The 18,066-nt window shown below is 41.0% G+C and overlaps 1 protein-coding gene across 2 annotated transcripts in view; it reads left to right on the top strand.

The window, feature by feature from the left end:
• The first annotated feature begins 1,042 nt into the window (after positions 1-1,042).
• The window catches only part of dagla (diacylglycerol lipase, alpha), a 54,276-nt gene continuing 37,252 nt past the window's right edge, over positions 1,043-18,066 (top strand). Inside the window, exon 1 of one of the 2 annotated variants that reach the window (XM_049565017.1) lies at positions 1,043-2,219. The gene's annotated coding sequence lies outside the window, so the exon portion shown is untranslated. The remainder of the gene's footprint in view (positions 2,220-18,066) is intronic. The other variant, XM_049565025.1, reaches the window with a different exon arrangement.

Genomic DNA, 18,066 nt, shown 5'->3' with positions numbered 1-18,066 from the left:
CTGCCAGTCTCCATTCACTCTCTATATAGAGGAATATCTTCTCATCAAATATGTATTTGAAATATCTGTTTATGTTTTCTATGTAAATTATTAACATAGGCACAGTATGGTGTTTTCAGTTGAGCTATAATGTGATGCAAAATAAATCAAGTGTAACCCTTATTGGCATCGGTGTAGAATTCAGGGGGGATGCAGGGGACAGGTGCCCTTCAATATCTATGTGCATTCGTGTGCATTTTTCTCCCCCAATAAAAACATGAAAGTAGCAGAGGACTTTTATTTTCACAAAATTAAATACATTTACACCGTAAATTGGTGCAGTAATGACATAAATTTGTGCTTAAAAATTCACCAGAATGCAGGAAATTAAGTGTTTGGCATTCAAGTGTTGAAATAAAATCTACGCCCTTGAATATAGGAAAGAACTAGAAACAAAACGTAAAATTATGATACCACATGCTCACTAAAAACATTTTTGCAATAATGAAAAGATAGCCCATCTGTAGGATATAACCTAAGAATACTAGTTACCCTGTTAAAAATTATAATAAGTAGCTGACTTTATGTTTTCATTACTTCAGTAAAATATTTAATTATTACATTTGATTACTCTTTAATTATTTCTGTAGCAAATGTTTTGAACTGTGTGATAAAGCAGAAACGTCCTAGAAAAACATAAGTGCATAAATGTTGCACTCAAATTAGCTTTGCTGACATGCATTGCTCAGAAATATACCACAAGAAGGCAATAAGATGCAGAGCAACAGAATGAATGTTATATTCTACATATAAGGTTCTGACAAAAAAAATATGGGATGTAACCCATTGTAATTACCAATATTTTGTAATTTAAGTGCATATGTTTTTCTCAGTAACTGCAACTGGTGACAATTACATTTATTTTGTAATTTAATTTCATAAATTCAGTACATGTAATCCCCCAGTACTCCCCAACACTGTGTAAGGCCTATGCTTCGGTTCCAAATCAAATTCAGTACATAACATTAATTTTTAATAGTTTCAAATAGGCAATACACTCTGTCTGACATTTCAAATGGGCTCTTATGCATTTCTTGTTGAATGTTTATTAATGCAGCAGCTGACAGGAAATAAAACAGTTTCTCTAACTACAAAACAGCGATGAAACGTCAAGTTGAGCTCGGCCTGCACCAGTTTCCTTCCTGTAAGGAGCGTTTGGGAAAAATCTAAACTGCGCATGCGCCATGGCACGACCGAGTCTAATCAAATATGCTTTTTTGGCATTTCTCGCCTTTAATGTACCTTAATGGTATCTTTTTTAGCTTTCAAATAAAAGGGCTTCTTTAAAGTAATGGCAAATTGACCAAAGGAAAGCGTGTCAAAGCGTCACGGAGTCTTTCTGTGTGACTTCACACAGAGGAGGTGCAGCCTCTCAGAGAACACTGCCATCTTTGATTCCGCTGCCGATTCCTTGATTTTCAGAAACCACCGGTGGCGCCCTTTCTCCGCAGGATCCCCAAAGTGTCTGCGGTCTGCCAGTTACAAAAGCGAGGCAGGTGTGCGTAAACAGAGCGTTGTACGGGAATTGCGCAGCCAAACACGGAAGGGGAATACGTACGTATTTTTCCCTCAGTGGGAGAAATGTCCGAGGGGATGGGCCAGTTTGTGTGGAAACGCTGCCTCCGTTTAGCTGCTCTCCGTGCTGGGGGTTCGGGAGTTGTCCGACTGATGGCTCACACCAGCCACTGACTACAGCGTGAGAAACGAAGGGCTCGTCTTGTTCGTGAAAGCCGAGGCAGCGCTGCCTTCTTGTGGATAAAACCCATCATGCCGAGCTCCGACGGAGGGACACGAAAATGACCCATAGTCAGTGAAGTGCCACAGCCGACGACGTGTTGCAGTTCAGCGGAGAAGCCGTCAGTGTCCAGCGGTTTGAAAACCACCGTGTAATTAATAACGGTCCTTTCATGGCATGTACGAGGTTTGCCTGACAGCTGGCACACAACCCGAGGAGGCTCCGGCTCTTTGATGTCCCTGGATCCATTCATCCTCGCGTTGTAATGACGTCTGTACGGGTATTATAATTCTATCGGTGAGACAATTGTGAATTCATCCCCCCCCCACCCCAACCGTGAGCCGGTGTCGGGGAGATAGGCTGAGGCGGGTCGGCAGTCGGAGGGATATGGGAGAGCGAGCGGAACCGATGCAGTGGGTCTTGGCAAGGCATCGTCAAAATACAGGTGAGCGGCGAGATGAAGGCACCGACTATCTGACTGATTACCTGGCTTTAGCTATGTGCACATGCAGGGCAGCCGGCCAGCTGCGGCTCGGACAGCGTGACCCGGCTTTTTAATCCATGTTTCAGTGCTGGTTTGAGACACATTTCTTAGGCCACATCTCCATTAGCTAGGCCCGCAGGATGCCACCTTAAGCAGCTGTCCCGATTAAATGAGATTAGACACTACCGCCGCTGCTGCTGATCTACTTGTTGGAGGCACACATTTTGATGCTGTTGCACAGATAAACACCTCGGGCTGCAGCAAACTGTAGTTCAGCTTCAATTATTGTGCATTTGTCTGTTATTTTACAGTCAATGTGTGGCTATAAAATAACAAAAAATATGGTAAATGCCAATCACAAGTTACAGAAGCTCAAAATGATGTGACAGTCTCTTAATCTATAGCTGCTAGTTCTCCAAAGTACTCAGCTGAATTAGTGCACAGTGTCACTATTACAAATATTGGTGTTGATCAGTCCACGTCTTGTCATTAGAAGCAGGCTTCACAACCCTAGCCTATGCATTATCTATGCCAGTGGTTCTCAACCAGGGGTCCGGCAACCCCCAGGGGTCCTTGAGGGAGTTCCAGGTGATAAAGACTTGTGTCGAGCCTTTCTAGTCATCTGACCACTCAAAGCGCTTTTTACACGACAAGTAACATCCACCCATTCACACACTGGTGACTGAGGTTACTGTACAAGGTGCCACCTGCTACTCAGTTCTTAACACACTGGAACAGCCATCAGAAGCAATTTGGGGTTCAGTATCTCGCTCACGGATGCTTCGACATGCAGACAGGAGGAGCCAGGGTTTGAACTGCTGATCTCCCGATTAGAAGACGACCCGCTCTACCTCACTATAAAGGTGAGCCTAATGTGTGTTAGGGCCCTGACACACCAAGCTAGTGGTTGGCTGATGGTTAATGTTGGGTCGTCACCCCAGTTTTTGCGGTGTGTCCCGCGCCATCAGCCCTTGTCGGTCCTTCCTAGCTTTTTTTCAGCCAATGTTGAAGAGATGTCGAAGACGGCTGAGCCCATCGGTGAGTAATCACTCTGACTGGCAGTTCAGCTCAATGCAGGAGAAGAGAAGCAGATGCGAGGGATGTAAACAAATGGCTAAAGTCAAGAAAGAAGGCGTGAGATTGAAACAAACTTGTTATACAAGGTAGGATTATTTCATCAGCCAATGAGCTCTTTAGCAGAAACAGTTTGTTACTGTTTGCTAACTGGCTAAAAAGCGTCTTCAATCCATCATGCTGGTCTCCCGGTTTCGCTTTTTGAATGAGGAATACAGACCACTGCCGGCACAGAACATGCTGGTTGGCCATCGGATGCAGTCTTTGCAGAGTCTTCATTGTGCAACTTTGTGGTAGAGACACAGGCAATGTGAGGCGACATAACAGTCGACCTTCAGCGCCACGAGTTCTTTTATGTCTCTTTGGTGTGTCTGGGCCTTAAGAGTCACTATCTTGATCCTGGGTTTTACTTTGTCTATGGTTATCTCCTCTACTCTAGACGTCTTAATCAGATGTAACAAACAAAACCTTTTCAGATGGAGGCCCCTGAAGTGAAATCTTATCAAATAGAGGTCCATGACCTAATGTGTATCAGTTTAGGGGACCTTGACATAAAGAAGGTTGAGAGTCACTGATCCAGACAGTGCTTTTGGTTGGGCAGTAGATGACATGTTTCCTTTCTAAGAAAAGGACCTGTCACAGCGGCAGTAAGGGGAATGTCACACCTGTTTATCACTCGCACTGAGAATATTTCACTGATAATTTGGATCCTCCTTTTCTCACGACTTCCAGCTGTGCGGATATTGTTTTTCCCTATTGTCATTATGTTCATGCCACTCAAAGTGAGAACGCCTTCATTAAGCAATGTTTCAGCATAGATGACCAGAGGTGTCAGTTGGGGAGTGCCGAGCTGTACAGACGAGGATAATGAACACCTCTAAGGGCTTTGAAAAATAATAATAATATGATAATCTAGTCTAAGAGAGTTGTACAGTTCTTGAGCAAAACAAGGTATGAGTTCAGTGAGAAAGAATGAGGAAGATGTAGGGGATGTTATTACCCACAAAATGGCACATATAGTCACATAGACCAGCTGTAGTCTTCTGTTCTTTGTTAAGACACCAGAGAAGTTTGTTATGGGCAGAAGCACTGAGTGTTTACGGCACCCAGAGGAGTACTGGACTATATCCCAGCTTTTACTATTGACATCTTTCTTATTCTATACTGATTTCTGCACTGCTGCCCGCCTCATACCTTAAGCCTATCGAATATAGACGAGCTTACACAATATATTTTTAATCAAATTTAAATAAAAAATCAACCAAAGCCCAGCCCTGCAAGGCTGCATCAACACCAGTGTTTACACTTGGTTCACTGGCATCCCTGTAGGCTGCAACCCTAGTGGAAACCAAATGCCTCCAGGGAGTCCTGGCAGATACAGTATGTTGTCTCTTTGTTTTCCAAAGCACACACTCACAATGTGCGACCTCTCTTTTTGCCAGAAAACTTTCTCCTCTGCTCTAAGATCAAAATTATTTTGAATAATTTGATTGAGCAGGGCCTAATGCTGGTGTTTGGGTGTTAACAGGTAGTCAAGGAATTACACTGCTTTAAGAGGAAGCATGTTGATGTATTAGATTATCACTTATTTCTCGTAGAGATATTCCGATACTTGTTTTCCCTTTCAACATGATTCCAATAGCTGGATTTGCGTATCGGCCGATACCAAGTACCAATCCAGTACCATAGTATTGAAAAAATAAATGTAAGCTGTGCACTGCTAACCCTGTATGGATGTGAAATGATTGCTGTCATTGCTGTATGGCATAACTCAGGTTAAACCTTTCATAAAACACAAACAAAAACATACAGCGAATGATCGCCATCGAATTTTCTTTTATTATTTAATTGGACATTTTGCCAGTGGCTAACAGTACACTATTTACTCAAGATCAGTTAGTCTTGGCTGCTCTAAAACAGTAGTTGCCAGTGGCTTAAAGTGTCTTAGAGTGGCAAAGAAGAACTGATTTACAGAAAGACTTCCATTTAAATGATGTGGTATGGGATTGGTGCATGGACTTAAGTACTTCCTGACACCAGATCCATAATTTTAGGCAGTTTGGAGGCATTTCTGAAAGTGATATCGGTATTGAAACAACTGCAATTTCTCATATTTGACCTTTTCTCATTTACAACAGCCTTAATTGACGTATGAAGTCCACTAATCAGGGATGTTTAGAGTTAGGGTCAAGAACAGTAAGTATGTTTACAGGACAAGGTGAAAGAACCACCTAAAGCATGCTAACTTTTTATAACTGCTCAGCTTGGATGGGAATATAACACCGCTAAACCATGGCCAAAGTTATTGATCTACAGTCACTCCTTTTTAAACAGAAGGAAGTCCTGTGGGATATAAATGCTCAGACTGCTATTTGATTAAACTATTTTTTTGTTTCTCTCTGTTCCTCTTTTTGCCAGAGTTTGGTGCCTTTTTTTAGACATTTTCTGAGTTTGCTCCTATTTGATTTTCAGCCCTTCATCCTCAATTTCCTCTTCCTTTACAGTTTGTGCTTTAATAAAAGACTTAAGCCTTTATTTTTAAACTATATATAATAAGACTTTATGTGAAAATACATAATAAGGCTTCAAGATTTGTAACTATTGCTTTAAATGCCCACTAGTGTGTTTTAAAAGGCCTTTTTCATATGTATTTAGGACAATAGTAACACTACATCAGAGCCGTGTGATTATCTGCACAACCTCTGGCCATTTTCTTGAAAATGGCTTAATACAATGCGTATTTTGGTTTTTGTGTATATGTAGCCACAGTAATCCTAAACCCATGTTGACACACAGTATATGTGCTTCTATGCTGTAACAAACACACTGTAAAATGAATAAATAAGCAGCAGCCCTATAAACTAACAATGGATATAAGTCGGCCTGTGTTGTTTCAGCAGCTCATCTGTATTGTCGTGTAGGTGAGTGCTTGTCAGAAAAGAAAGGACATTCTTACTTTTTGACACTTAAAAAAACACAGAGGCACTTGTTCGCGCTCATGTAGGGAAACTCCCCACCATTTATTGGTATATTTACACATAAAAAGCGAAAACGAGGAGTGATCTGAGTGAAACTTTAGACACTTTTAGTTAGTCTTAATATTAAGGTCAGGCATAATTCTTTGTCTGAGATAATGAACCCAGACAAAATGAGGCACTTTGAATGTATAATTTCAAAGGCCCTTAAAAATTGAGGTCCATTTTGTCCTCTGTGTGCGCATTAGCCTACATATCAGCATAAAAGGAGGCGAGTAACTTTACAGTTGCTAATGACCTTCTGTTATATTCAATGCACATACAAGCCTTTGATTTACGCAAGGTCTTCGTCTCCGTGTCTTGAGGAGATCATAGCATGCCCCTTAATTTTAGACCAGGGCAAGGAAATATAGCTATCATATCAGTATTGTGATATGAGACTAGATATGGTCTTAGATTTTGGATATGCTAATGTTGTCTATTGTTTGTTGTTTTGTCTTTTCCTGGTTTTAAATGCTGCATTACAGTAAAAAGAAAGTCATTTTTCTAAAATTCCCAGGCTGCTCCAGCTGTGCTATTATTTGCCTTTACCCACTTAGTCATCATATCCCCATTACTGATGATTGTGTATGAAGAATTTCATTGTGTAAATATTTTGTGAAAGTACTACTAGTCTCTAATAGTATCATCATCACAATATCAACACGGAGGTATTTGGTCATAAATAGCAGGATGTTTGGTTTTCTCCTCATTCCCCAGACCTATTTTAGACTTGCTGTTTTTAACAGTGCATCATGGGACATGTGATCCAAATAAGCCATATGTAAAAGGGCATCACTCTGTGATAATACCCAGGAGGCAGTATTGATGATCTGCCATGTGCTTTGCAGGCGGATGTGTGTCCCCTCCGAGACACACTTGCACGTATTTCAAAACCTACACGCTGCAGATCATCTGATTTTGCAGCGAAGCCACAAATGGACAGCCGTGTGAAAAATACAAATGTGTGAAAACGCCAATTTAAAGCACCACAATAGATTCACCACACTGCTGAAAGCCTATGGCTGCAGGGACGCGTTGCCTCGGCGAAAACTGCTGCGGTTATTTTCAGTATCTGACCAGATACAGTGACAAACAGATCTGTACATGGTTTGTGGCAGCGTGCCACAGACAGGTTGGCAGAGCACATATGTTACCACCCCAACACAAAAAAAACATTCATGCATACACAAACACACACATGCAATCTGCAGTGCACATACTATCACATCAACTGAAAGAAGAGAAAATGGAGTGGGAAGAGGTGAAAGGGATTGAGTGGGTGGCAGTGGGAGAAAAAGATGGAGAAAGAGGCAGAGGGAGAGTAGGAGTGAGTGGCACATGGCTTTCAGTCTAAAAAAAGATGAGCAACACGAAACCAAAACCAGAATCTGGATTAGCTAGATAAGGAAGAGGAGGGGGACAGGGGAAGGCTCGAGGAGAAAATGTAGGTTTCCTCTGCACCGAAAATGGTGCAGATGCACACGCTCGGTTTCATGCTCATAAATGTCCTCTAAAATATGAATACTGAATGAGTGTGTGGGTAGGAGGAGAAGAAGAAGGAGAGAGCATGAGGATGGGAAGACAGAAGATGAGAAAGGCAGAGGGTGAGATGGAGCTAGGAGATGGGTGAGATGCTCTAGGATGGACGGAGTGCTGCTGTGGTGTGACAGAATAGGAAGAGACAGGATCATTAGAGACAGCAGGAGCAGAGCCAGGGATGTGACAAATGCTGGAGAGAATCTTGATCTAAGCAGAGTGTAACACTGACCCAGGCGGAAAAAGAGAGAGACTGGAGCAGATGGATGTATGACAGAGAGCAGAGGAGACGGGAGAGATTTGGGACTGTGCTGCAGTCATGAGCATCGTGCCAACCCGGCATAACCTCAGCGCTTTCTGGAGACATTCTCAGTAGCCTGTCTGTATAGGATTGTGCCCATCACCTCACTACATGGCAACTCCTCTTCAGTCTACTTTTACTGTCCCCCTGAGCAAGTATTGTTCCTCTCATGTTGATTCCTATTGATTCTGACACCATAACAAGCTACCTGCAGGACAGGGGAGACACTGCATACCTGTGTGTCCATAAGGCTTCTCTTACAGCACAAATAATATTAAGACATACCCCCAGCTATTTTAAAATACATGAATTTTTTATTCCTCAAATAAAAGCACCATCCCATGGATCAACACAGGAGATCCTGCTGAAACTAAACATGCTGCAGCGAATGTCCGATGCATCCAGGATGTTATCAGGTGCTGAAGGGAAAGCTGGAGTCTGTTCTCATATGACTTGTAAGACACACCTTTGTACACATAATTCTCTACTCACCACGTGTGTGCAAGCAAAAGCTGCTGTCTTTGATATTTGACATTCAGAGTCACTATGCATGAAGAGTGGTTGCTGTTTAACTAGGAGCAAGTAAAGGATCACACCCCTACTGATTGTTGAAGCATGTTCACGAGTGTTTTGCATCTGGTGGCTAAAGATAGATGCAGTTTTGAAATGTAGTTTTGTAGGATGCATTTACTCCATACTTACTTACTCCTCTTCATCCCCTATGGAACATCAGGCTTCAATGAGCTCCTTCCATTGCATTCAGTCCTTGGTTAACAGCTTCATCTTTTCTAACTCCAGTGTCATAGTTCTGTGCCAGGTGGTTTTAGGCCTTTTGGGGTTTCTTTTGCCTGGTGGCGTTGATCTTAAGGCAAGGCAAGGCAAGGCAATTTTATTTATATAGCACCATTCATACACAAGGCAATTCAATGTGCTTCACAGGGGAAATACGTTAAGATAAAACATTAAAGGAACAATAGATCATTAAAAACAAAAGCTAAAAGCAAGAAAAACAGTGCAGAAAATGTATTTAAAAAGCAAACATAAAGCAAAAGCAACAGCAGACAAATATAAAAACAATAGCTCCAGAGCTTAAAGGGATAGTGCAGCCAGAAATGAAAATTCATCCATCATCTACTCACCCATATGCCGATGGAGGCTCTGGTGAAGTTTTAGAGTCCTCACAACACTTGCAGAGATCGAAGGGGAGAGGGGGTAGCAACACAGCTCACAGCTTGCTCCCGAGACCAGCAAAAGCACGTGAACACACGTGAGCACGGTGCACAGAGAGGCAGTTAGAGCTACAGGCTACAATGAGGCTAAAAACAGAGTCCAAATGATGTTTTTCCAAACAACTTTTTATGTCGGGGCTTCAGGACACTTGGATCACTACGGACGAGCAGTATGGAGATATTTTGTGGTTTGAGTTATGTGTTTTTGGACGTTTGAATCTGGGGCGCCGTAAGCCTCCATTAGGTGGAGTTGTGTTGCTACCTCCTCTCCCCTTGGATCTCTGCAAGTGTTGTGAGGACTCTAAAACTTCACCTGAGCCTCCATTGGCATATGGGTGAGTAGATAATGGCTGAATTTTCATTTTTGGGTGCACTATCCCTTTAAGGCAACTCTCATGATGCAGCCCTGTTACATTCTTAGCACATGGCCTGGACATCTCAAACATCTGTGTGTGATTTCTTTGGTGATGCTCTGGCTACCTGTTTTCTTGTACAGTTGAAGGATGGCGTATTTGTCTGAGGCATCCATTGTGAAAGGCTTCCACTCTCATCATGTCTGTTTCCACCGTAGGAAATGCATAACTTGACAAGAAATGTTGTCATGAGGTGAAGCTCAGTGCATAGGAGCAGAGCACCCCAACTTTGGATGGACACCCATAAAAACACACACTTGACGATGCAAAAAGAGGAACAATGTTTCATATTTGTTCAATCAAGTGATTCAGATTACAAAACATGTTGCTACACCGGCACGGCTTCCCCTATTTCAAAGACAACAAGACTGTTTTTTTAGCGTCAGACTTAATGTGCGCACCTGTGAAGACACACCTGTTGTTTGTTGGTGGCAGTACTGTCATAGATCTGTTTAAACTATAATAATAAACACAAAGCTGCTTGAAGTGATGCTCTACCCAAAATCCGTCTTTTTGAGTATCGAGAGCAGTCACCTCCTGTAGGGCTGGGAGGTGCCTGTTAGTTAAGTGGATCCCACTAGTGATATATTTTCAAAGCAATATGTCCACAGAAGCTTCTTAAACCACCCTTGCAGAATAATCCAATTCTCTGCTGTCCGTGCATATCCTCATGGTGTTTCACAATGATATGGCTGAATACTTCAGCTTCGGAGCAGTTTTTGGAGAAAATGTTTGGCACATTCTGAGATGAGGATGGTTTTATTAGGTTTATGTGGACCTTTTGATGTTGACTTTTTCCAGCATGAACAACTGGACACTTTTGGAGTCTACTATAACTTGCAGAGGTCAAGTTGAGAATGAGGACACAACAAACTTTGCCCAATGACCTTTGTACAAGGAGAGTGTTTATTTGACACTTGAAACATCACTTTGAAACGTACCTCCTCTGACCGATGCAGCAGCAGCAGCATATTATCTCAAGCACCCGTAAGACCTGGGAATTGTATATCTCTGTTATGATAATGGATTAGAATTTCTCACGTTTGTTTTCAAACCAGTTTCTAAGATCTGCTCCCTCCTGAGTCTGTGTGCATGGACATGTTTGCCAGACAAAGTAAATGTTCCTTTTGAGCTCAGTTACAGTGGTGATAGATGGAGAGGTTTCTCAGGGAGAGACTGTGATAGAAAATAAAGAGGCTCTAACCAACCGGCTGTGTGCCACAGCTTGGCTTGATGCTGCTGTTGCTGCAGCAGACTCACTGTGAGTGAAATGGAAGAGTAGGATACTAAAACACCTGCTGCTAGTCATACTAGATCAAGCTGCTGTGTGTAAAACAAGGAATACATACCCAGTGCTGAGTTCAGATGGGACCTGAGTTTGCTGTTTGTGCAGATTTTAGATTCAGGTCCGGTATCTCTGTCTCTCCCGGGAATGATGTATTGATATATTGACAGTGTTCTGTGTAATCCTTTGAGCAGTGGGACCAGGTGAGTTTTAACATTTTATCTCTTATTAGCAAAGGTGGATATGTGTGTGTATGTGCGACTGACCAAGTGAAGAGATGACAGCTAGATTTTTTAAATCACCTTTAGTGTTAAAAGCCGTGTGTGAGTGAAAACAAGATTAATGTGTGTTTCATGAGGCTATAGGACGCATAGGAGATGCATCAGGCAATTCAAAAGCAATCAGTCTAAGTAAAACAATTTCTGATGCTGTGCTGCATGCCTGCACCCTGTTTGTTTCATGTCCGTGTCAAAGACAAAGCCGTAATGATGGACGGGGAGCCCTGTCATTGTTGTTACATCATTGTTGTTGCATCACGTGGGTACGGGCCTGGGCCTGGCACACAGTAGCACGCTGTGCAGAGCACAAAAGCATTGCTCACATGCAGGAATATGTCACAGTCTTTTCACAAAACACATGTCATTTGGATTCAGACGGAGTCACTAGCTCAGGATGAGAGTCAAGAGTTTGCATGACTCATGCCGAATGCAGTAAGCGCTATCATAGCAGAGCCAGGGACTGCAGCTCAGCCTGGAGTTGTCTGTGTAGTAGAATTGCCCTAAAGGTTACGTTTTAGACATTTAGATGCTCTTTTGATCTCGTGTTACAAACATAGCAGGGGGTGTGTGGCGTGTGCCAGCTTCAGGTGCTGGAACTGAAGGTATTTGTCACTTTGGGGGGTTTAAAAATACAAACTTGTTTGAAATTGAACAACATCAGGACGATTCTCTTCTATTCCCTCAACATTAATAAGGGATAGACTTGGCGTTTGCTTTTATCCTGACTGTGCATCATCTCCAAGAAAACCATTGAGGGTATCATTTATATTATGTGAGCAAAGCATATGTTAGTTAATTCAATATCCACAGTAATATTGTGGCTATTTGGAGAGTGGAGTAACAGATTTGTGGTCATATCTTAAATTACCAGTAGAATTAATAGTCACGCAGGTTATGAAGTCTTCCTCTCCTGAGTGCATCAGTATGCTTTCAATTTAAAAAACAAATCTAATTGTGGTTATGCAGGCGTGATAGTCTGCACTTTGATATGAAGGATCCCACCCAAAACTGCTCAAAATGATTGACTCTACTCTAGTGAGTGCACATTTAGTCCATTTAGTGTATATAATCACATGAATCCAGTTTCTATCAGAGAGTAAACGTTACATATTTGCATTTAGACAGGAAGGGGATGCATAAAACAGATGGAGAGGAGCCATGCCTCACCAATTTAAAAAAAATCTACGAATCTACAAAAAAGTCTACACATAAAAAGGAAATTAAAAAATCAGTTTCACTGTCTGTGATATTTGAATCAGAATCCAGTATATTGCCAAGTAGGCTTTCACATACAATGAATGTGCTTTGGTATTTTAATTAATGCATTACAACATAGTAAGAGAAATTAAAAATAAAAAATACAACAGAAGTCAACAAACATAAATGTAAAGCTGAGAAAATAACAATAAAAATACTATAAAAACAACTACAGTATATCTGTTTTAAACTGACAGCTTCATGTGATGTTTATTTTGCACCATGGTGGTCCAAAGTACTTCCTTAAACATATATTTCAGACCATGATCTATCATAGCTGGAGCCATGGTATGTACAGTATGACTTGTGAGGTGAAAATATAACATCCAGTAGTCTGAATTTAAACTCTTAAACACTTTGCTGTGTTTAAACATGCTGGGTAAGACCCAACTGAGTGATGTTTTCCCCCCTCTCCCTTTTCATTCTCTTTTAAGCCAGCTACTTATCACGTCATTTGGATTTGCAACGGTTTCATCACAATAAAATGAAATGTTTACATGCCGCTTGAGCCATTGATAATTCTGGCTTTTTTGAGTGGATTCATGCTGTGAAGGTAGAATTAGTCAGCTGGTGTCTGTCAAAAACATTGTCTATTTTCGCCGTGTGCAGGTTTTGAAATAATCAGAATGTTGTCACAATTTACGTCAGTCCAAGTGTATTCAGTGAGACCTTTTAGAGTATGACATTTTACCTTAGCGTAATTAATCATTGCGCAGAGCAAATGTGCTGTAATCCTTTTTTTTTGCGACAGGATTTGCAGTATTTGTGTGAAATGGTCTATTTTATGGAGCTGTTGCTGTCAAAAGGAATGTGGTATTTCACACTCTAAAATTCAATTTGCTCACATCACGGTGCATATCTTATTTTCCGAAGACATACAGTTTTCTGACTGTAAATATCTCACAGAAATAGATTACCTCCACATGTCTGGTTTACTCACAAATTCTCAATTGGTTAAGGAAGTTAACCAATGCACACTTAAAGGGACAGTTCACCCTAACATCAAAAATGCATATTCCTCCTCTTACCTGTAGTGCTGTCTATCAATCTAAGTTGTTTTGGTGTGAGTTGTAGAGTGTTGGAGATATCAGCTGTAGAGATGTCAGCCTTCTATTGAATATAATGGAACCAGATGGAACTCGGCTTGTGGTGCTCAAACACCAAGAAATACATTTAAAAAACTCAGCAGCAATGTCTCTTTCTGGAAATCATGACCAGGATACTCAAGATAATCCACAGACCTTGTTGTGAGCAGTTTCATAAAGGAACTATTTACTTTCTACCGAACAACACCCACCACACCACACCCTACAAACTGTGCTAAAGGAAGTGCCCATCTCTTCATGGATGAGAGGCTCGTGCTTGTGGCAACATGACATGTAAATATTAATGGTGTTCTCCTCAGCTAGGGCTGTCAGAACAAACTTCGGTATTCGGAAACAATTCGAATTATTGTAAAAATAAGCATATTCGAAGTTGGAAACTAAGGTTCGAATATTTTGGAGAACAGAAAAAAAAACGGCGCTCTACCGTGCATTAAGAGATGTTTTTGGGGGAAATACATGACTGTCAGAGAAGCCCCGTTTACAAACAGACCTACAATCCATCTCCTCTCCTCTCCTCTCCTCTCTCTCTTCTTAGCAGAGGGTGCCCTGTCAGCCCTGCGTTGATAGTGACAGGGCGCATCTCTTTGATCCGAAGTAACACAGGCCATTTGCTCATGCTTCGGGGTCGTTCAATAGAGTAAATGCAAATAAATATTGTTTTAATGTGTAACTATTGAAATGTTCACAAGGGCTTTCATAAATTCCTACAATGTTACGGCACTGTTGCCTTTGCAGGTTAAAAGTTAATGACAGCGACTTGAAGTGAGGAGGAGCAACACGTCTCCGGCTGCGCACCTGTGTCGGTACCGACACTGCTGCGCTGACAAGCCGGAGATGCTCACTTTTGCATGTGATGCAAAATATTAAAATAACGTCATCATAACACAAAAAATATAGGCCTAGGCTGTAGCCTATACCAAGGAAAAATTTGAATATTATTATTATTCGAATTTTTAACATAAAAAACATTAAACAACACATTAAATTCGAATCTGATTTGGGGGGAAGATTGACAGCCCTATCCTCAGCTGAGCTGTAACATTAGCTAGGTCAGTGATGCTAGGTGAGCATGCGTCCATCTGTGCAGTTATCTGGTTGGTGGGCGTAGTCTGGTAGAAAGAAAATACCGTGCATTCCAATACCCATGCTACCATACTATGTTGTATGTCAGAAAAAGATTTAGTATGTCCCAATACATAGTATGCCAAATGCAGTATGCCAAAAATACCAGGACGTTCCAGTGCATCTGTTCGGATTTTGCAGTATGCAAGGCTGCAAGCCAGCATGCTTCTCTGGCTAATCTGACCCACAGTCATCTGCACTGCAATACATCGACTGAGCTGCAATCAGATGACAGCACAACAGCTCATTGACAGCTTGGCAGAAGTCATAATGGTGGATGACAGCACATTAAAGTGACCAGTTGAATTACTTGTTGAATATAATAATATCAACAGCAGAAGGACATAACAATGACAGAGAAATGTATAGCCTAGGTAATTTTACTGTCATCAATATAATATGTTAGAATCTACAATGTATACTGTACTACAAACATTGTAAAGTAAAAACAGCAGCGCTCTCCAGGGTGAGCTATATCTCTAGCGAACTCAGGGAATGGCTTCATTTATCACCAAGGTAACAGATATATGAGCAAGAGGGTCACAGTTCAGGGCGCACTGTTATGAAGAAGTAGTATGTCCCGACTGTGTGCACACTGCATGCAAACGTACTCTGTAACAGCAGCTGCAGTACGTACTAAAAATAAAATGAAAAAGTGTGCGATTCTGAACGCATTCATAGATCCCTGTGGATTATCTTGAGTAACTGGGCCATGATTTCTGGAAAGAGACATTGCTGTTATTTTTTTAATGTATCTCTTTGGTGCTATGAGCACCACAAGTCAAGTGTTGTTTCATTATATTTGAGAGATGTCAGACATCTCTACAACCAATATCTTTAATGTTCAGCAACTCAAACCTGAACAATCTATATTAATAAAGAGCACTAGGTAAGAGGTATGTATTTTAGATTTTGGGTGAACTGTCCCTTTAACCATGGAACTCTGCCAGTGCATCACACTTTAAACTAATGGCCAGGGTCCCTGTGAAAAGTTGAGTGGAAACTGTAATGATCTTTTTGCATTTCACTGTCTAAGTGCATCTGCTAATGTCGACAATGGAAGCTTAACAGCACCACTAATAGGCAAACATCCCCTGGGTGATGGATGGGGAAGCCCACAAGGAGGCAACTGGTGAGGGTGTGGGGATGAGACATGTACTGATGACCAGAGTCTTCGTCCATGAAATGAGGCTAGTGGAGACAATCTCGCCAGAGGTCAGAGCTGATTAGTTGTACACCGGAATGATTACAAGAGTAATAGTGTATGTCACTGTGCAGCTTGATAGATTATCGACGATGAGATTATTGGGCTAGTGTACGCTCTACTTGAAGATTTTGACCATACAAAAAGGGCAAGGTTGACTTACGGAGGATTGAAGTCTGGTCACAGCTGTACTTATCTAAGCTGTGCTCGAATGTATCATTAAAGGAACATTTTTCTGAGGTGTCATTGGCACATTGATCTCCTCAGAACCTCGGGAGTGATCGGTCAGAAGCAATGACTGACCTCAGGATCTCTGGTTACAGTAACACAGTCCAGCCTCCTCGTGGTTATGTTAAAATAATTTATGAGACTACATTAACAAAACAGATGACCGTGAAAGATAGCTGATAATGATAATAGCGATAATAATAATGCCCGTTTGGAAGCAATTTACGAAGTGCTTCACGGATCATAACTGTTGAAATTATTAGTCGTTTAATCAATAGACAGAAATGTATCATTATGTGTTTATCAAGCAAAACATTCAATGACTTCACCGTCTTCAAAGTGAAGCTCTGCTGCTTTTCTCTCTTTGATTTCAGCATAGAGAACATATCTTTGAGTGTTGGTCAGACAGAACAAACAGTTAAAAGGCATCACCCAGGGCTGTGGGTAATGGTGATGAGCATTTTCATGAATTTTTTAACATCTTAAAGATCTGACCATTTATCAAGAAATAATCAATTTTGAAAATAATTGTTAGCTGTAGCCTGAGTCATGACCAAATGGGATGGATGGATCCTCGGATAAAGGAATACATTAGGAACAAACAGTCAAAATTAATGAGAGAAACATAAAATAATTCTTAAAAATGCTGGATGAGGAGTCATGAAGTCATGAACTTCTAACATTTCTGTACTAGTTTTAACTGGAAAATGGTGGCCCCAGCACCGATACATCAGATTGATTTTATTAAGTGTGATCTTGTTAGCTGTAGTAGGTTATTTCAGACACATCCTTCCACACTGAGGGTATCTGACTTGATAGTAGGCGGAGTTAAAATAATGATAATAATAAAAAAGAAACTGTTTAAAATTTGGGCTTAAGGCAACAGTTATGCTCAAGGCAGCTTGCAGGCCACAAAAAAACTCAATTTAAAAACCATAAATCACCCAAAGCGTGCTGGGAAAGGCCTTGTGACCTTAAACACAATAAGCAGTTTAGAAAACTAATGGATACATGTGTAGATGGAAGGAGCTGGCAAAGGGCTGGGCGATATGTCCTGAAATTTATATCATGATATTTTCAGGCTATATCTCGCTACACGATATATATCTCAATATTTTTAAATCTCCTCAAGCACTTCATTAATGCTAGAACTGGGAGACAAAATCGAACATGATGATATTTCTAAACAAATTATCTTCTCTGATGTGACAGAGTTGTAGGAATGTTGTAGGAATTTTCAGAAAAATAGCAACACAATGAGATCTTTTGTCAATAATCATCAATAATGTGGATGTAACAACGTTAAAACAAATAGAAAGATCTAGTAAATTGATAAATTTACATCTCTTTACTGTAATGCAGCCTTTCTTATAATGAGGGAAAAACTTTTACGCCATATCATGATACATCGATATCCAAAATCTAAGACGACACATAGTCAGATATCTTGGTAACGATATAATGTCTTCATATTGCCCAGCCCTGAGCTGGCACTACTTATGTAGACTTTACTGAGTAGGTCTGCACTTTACACTACAACAAGGTCACACTGTTACTTTCTAATCCCATTTAATTTATAATTATGTCATAATGTTTTTCCACTGTTGAGGGCTCTGCTGGGAGTTTAAGCCATATCTTAACAACAGGCCTGGAGGAGAGTACTGATAACAGTGTCCCTGGAGGTCCACTGTGCGCCTTCTGCATTTAACAGATCTGCTTGATTTCACCGGCCTGATTGTTTTAGCCCAAATGAGATTT

This window comes from Epinephelus fuscoguttatus, linkage group LG2 (genome assembly GCF_011397635.1).
Source record: "Epinephelus fuscoguttatus linkage group LG2, E.fuscoguttatus.final_Chr_v1".
Taxonomy (NCBI): Eukaryota; Metazoa; Chordata; class Actinopteri; order Perciformes; family Serranidae; genus Epinephelus; species Epinephelus fuscoguttatus.
The sequence above is the reverse complement of the archived record's forward strand: the minus strand, read 5'-3'. Positions and strand labels throughout refer to the sequence as shown.